The following is a 4616-nucleotide window of genomic DNA, read 5'->3' on the forward strand; positions in this document are numbered from 1 at the left end:
CACAGTGCCCAACACGGGGCTCGAACCCATGAACCGCGAGATCATGACCTGAGCTGAAGTGGGATGCTTAACCAGCTGAGCCACCCAGGCGCCCCAGGAGTAATTTTTTTTAACGTGACAGTTATTTTATTTTTTATTTATTTTTGTTTGTTTGTTTGTTTTGAGAGAGAAAGAGAGAGCAACGGGGGGAGGATCAGAGAGAGGGAGAGAGAGAATCTCAAGCAGGCCCTGTGCTGTCAGCACGGAGCCCGTCGCAGAGTTCTATCTCACGAACCGTGAGGTCATGACCAGAGCCAAAAATCAAGAGTCGAACGTTTAACCCACTGAACCACCCAGGCGCCCCTTAAATGACACTTCTTATGCCTGGTTTATATTAAGGACCTCCATCCATTACAAATGTGTCATTACTCGTGTTAATGTGTCGCGATATCAATGCCATTGGTTCCTTTAAGAATGAGTGTTACCCATATCCACCAGCACCAATTACTTGGTGATTCTCATGGATGGGGGACATCACATTGGGCTGGCTTTCTTCTCATTTTAAAATTCATATTCACTACTGGAATAAAAATACAATAAATTTGTATTCAGGACCTATCAAAGTATGTGTAATTGAGAGATTCACTTATTTTGGTGTTAATAAAAGGTTATCTGATTTGTTGACATTAAAAGCAAAAGAGAGTTGGGGCGCCTGGGTGGCTCAGTCAGTTGGGCTTCTGACTTCAGCTCGGGTCATGATCTCATGGTTCGTGGGTTCGAGCCCTGTGTTAGTCTCACTGTTGTCAAGGGCACCTCACAGAGCCCACTTCAGATCCTCTGTCCCTTTTTCTCTCTGCTCCTCCCCTGTTCTCTCTCAAAAATAAACAAACATTAAAAGAGAGAGAGAGAGAGTTAACTTAGAAGCCTTGTTCAAATAATTGAACATTATTCAAAATCTAGCAATTGCCCAAACCTTCCAGGTTTGGGAGGCCTGCTCCCAGGGACCAGCGGCCTGGTGGGGGTCTCTGTACATTGCTGGGCTTGTGACATGTCCAGTGACTCGCCTTGAAGGGAGTGCGGTCAGATCTTCTGGTTTGTTTGTTTGTTTGTTTAAGAAAAAACAGAAATCTGGAATCTGGGGGAAATCCCACTTTTATGAATATTGGCAATGAAGCCACAAAACTTTAAAACACTGAAGGCCACTAGAAATCAGATATACAGGCCTGATTGGGCGGGAGGGCTGTCCCCTTCAACTTTGATGTAAGCCCCTCATTAGAGAGAGAAGATCTTGGAAGCCCAGGGTAGAAAGGCAGCAAGTCCAGAAGCACAGATATTTCCTGGGACCCACTCCAGGCCAGGTAGGTGGTCCCCTTCACTGAGAGGTAAGTGGCTTGCTTGCCCAAGTTGAGCAGAAGGTCATGTGGATTCTGACTTCCCCTTCAGGACTAGAGAATTTTTCCTCCCAGCTGCTGGGAGGTTGTCGACTGACAGCTCTCAGTCATCAGCCTTCTTTGGACACTGGTCCCACTCAGAAGAAAACTGTCCCACCCAAAGGCCCAGCCCGTTCTCGGGGCAGCCAGTGTCCAATGAGCCCTTGTGTCCTGATAGACCAGCTCAGCTCTGAGCTCACCACAGGGTTACCTGAGGTCTTCCCAAAGACGGTATTGCAGAGAGATTTTCCCTCTTCCCCATCCGGCCCTTCCCTCCCCGGCTGCTCCTGATCCCAAGGGCACTTCCTGCAGGCTCATTTCCAACTCAGCTCCTGTCTCCCCTGGAACATGATCTGTGACACTTGACTCCTCTGTCTCCTTTCCGTGTCCCAAGTCAGTATATTTTAATGAGCCAGGCCAACCTAAGATAGTAGCAGTCTTTGATGGAGACATTGTCCTTGCCAAATTAAAGATTTTCAAGAGATGTAATGTGAAAAGATCCCCCCTTCACATACACTTATTAAAAATACACACCTTGGGGGCGTCTGGGTGGCTCAGTTGGTAGAGCATGCAAGTCTCGATCTCAGGGTTGTGAATTCAAGCCCCACATTGGGCATAGAGCTTGCTTAAAACAGATACACACAGGACAAAAAATGTGTGTTAGAACTGCAGAGGGACTTTCTGCAATGCCTGTTCAACACATGAACTGCTTCTTCCATCAACTATCAAACCTGAGCGAGCTTGCAGCCTCTGGGACAAGTATCTGATGAAACAATATTCCACCAGCCCATCGTAAGACTGGAGGCCAAGACGCAAACCAACATGCGTCTACTTGAGTTGGATGTTGGGATCCCCGTGAGCCCGGTTCCTAGAATCAACTCAAGTTGATATGAAAACTCTTTTTTTTTTAAGTTTATTTATTTATATTGAGAGAAAGAGAGCACAAGCAGGTGAGGGGCAGAGAGAAGGAGAGACAGATTCCCAAGCAGGCTCCGCACCATCAACACTGAGCCAAATGTGGGGCTTGAATTCATGAACCGTGAGATCATGACCTGAGCTGAAATCAAGAGTCAGAGGCCTAACTGAATGAGCCACCCAGGCACCCTGATATGAGCTATTTAAATAAACCAGGTTCAGGAAGAAAAAGCAGTCGTTGGAGATGCTGGAAATTTTGTTTTCCCTCATGATTGTCAAAATAAAATTTACTCAGTTGAGCCTTTCTCTTCTAAATCTATGCAACCCCACACTGAGGGGTTTATTTTATAGCACGTATTTGGAAGGGCCATTCATTTTTATGAATAGTGGTAATAATACTGAAGTAGATATAATAGGGGAGAAGGTCCAAACAGATAAGAATAAAAAGGAAAATGATTATCTCCCTCTGTTACATTTGCAGATTCCAGCGGGAAAAGATGTCAACTGAGATCAAAATGACAGATGGCACACATACTCCCAGGTGCGGCTAGACATAAATGTTGTTTCCTCTTCAGTCCCACTCACTCCTTCTTCTTTGAAATATCACTACCAAATGGTCCACTCGAAACTCAGGGGGAAAAATTAAAGAGCAGTGCAAATTCTGAATGTACTTAATGTTGTAATGGATTATCATTTCAGGACCAGAATTTTCTGGTCTTGGCCTACAAGTATTTTCATGATCAGTACAAGAAGAGGGAACATTTGTCATTTTTCTACTTAATGACTTCAAAAGTATCTGCCCTTTTCAGAATCTCCTACTACAAACCCAACAAATCCAGTACACAGCCAACTCTCTTCCCCAGGTCTCTGTCATCTCCAAAGTCATAATGGAAATTGTAAGGAGTTTCTCTTTTTTTAAAAAACCTTTATTTATTTATTTATTTATTTATTTATTTATTTATTTATGTATTTAGCGGAAAACAAACAGGGTTGATGGGAGGGGGAGGGGAGAAATGGGTGATGGGCACTGAGGAGGGCACTTGTTGGGATGAGCACTGGGTGTTGTATGTAAGCAATGAATCACAGGAATCTACCCCCGAAACCAAGAGCACACTGTATACACTGTATGTTAGCTAACTTGAAAATACCTTTTTTTAAAAAAAAAGTTTATTTATTTACTTTGAGAGAGAGAGAGAGAGAGAGAGAAAGCATGAGTGGGGAAAGGGAAGAGACAGGGAGAGAGAGAATCCCAAGCAGGCTCTGCACAGAGCCCAATACGGGGCTCGAACTCACAAGCTGAGAACCAAAATTGAGAGTCAGATGCTTAACTGAGCCCCATGGGCTCCCCAGAAATTGTAAGGAGTTTTAAAGATGGGTTTTTCAAATAAGAGGTATTGGTGAATGTGAAATTAAGTATGGTAGAGAGTAAATAAATTTAATTTGTCCATGGCTGAAAACAACTAGCCATCGACAAATTTATTAAATTGTGTCTTGAATGAGGGATCCGTTTTCCTGAGCCAACAATTAGGACTGGTAGGTTTCATGGAAAGGATGATACTCAAGCATCTCTTTGTAACAAGCCCTTTGGGGAAAAAGAGGGAAGTGCATTTATTTAGCAAAGGAAGAAAGGAAATGGTATATACCATTTCGATTATGTTACGTACATGTAGATTGCTTGACTCCAGTTAAGACCTAAGAAGATAGAATTCTGTAACTGGCTTAGAATTCTGAGTGGAAACATCCTGGAACCATGGTATTTGATAAGTTCTCCTTCCAGAAAGGTTTACAGCCCCAGAAAGTTGTTAATCCAGATGTCTTGTCTGTTACTCACTGAAGCTGAGTTTTAAGAGTAATAGGGAAGGAGCATTTTGTCACATATGTAATTATCACTTCACTGTGTTCTATACCTGAAAATAATATGTCAACTATACTTCAATAAAACAAAAAGGGTAACGGTTGGGGTGGGGGCGGGGAGTGTAATAACTCTAAATATACAGATCTAGATAAAATAAACAATGTCCACACGATTCCTGAAATACCCTATATTTTCATCACTTGCCATAACTTTCATCACTTGGGGATAGTCGAAGAGTAGCGACCTCCCAAGATGCTCTTGTTCTGATCCCTAGAATGTGGGACTACCATAGATTATGCCACAAGGAGGAATTAAGATTGCAGATGGAATTAAGGGTGCTAATTAACAGACTCTGACATGAGATTATCCTGGATTATCCAGGTGGGCAGAGCATAATCCCCCAAATCCTGGAAAGTGGAATGGGGGGAGGGAGGGGC

The 4616-nt window shown here is 43.3% G+C and overlaps 1 long non-coding RNA gene across 1 annotated transcript; it reads left to right on the plus strand.

The window, feature by feature from the left end:
- On the plus strand, positions 1–3476 carry LOC128777235 (uncharacterized). Its single transcript, XR_008422426.1, has 2 exons — positions 1–2865; positions 3134–3476. It is a non-coding gene; the product is annotated as an uncharacterized LOC128777235 (long non-coding RNA).
- The last annotated feature ends 1140 nt before the right edge of the window (positions 3477–4616 follow it).

Source organism: Panthera pardus, unplaced genomic scaffold (genome assembly GCF_024362965.1).
Source record: "Panthera pardus isolate Hobbes unplaced genomic scaffold, ASM2436296v1 HiC_scaffold_16, whole genome shotgun sequence".
NCBI lineage: Eukaryota > Metazoa > Chordata > Mammalia > Carnivora > Felidae > Panthera > Panthera pardus.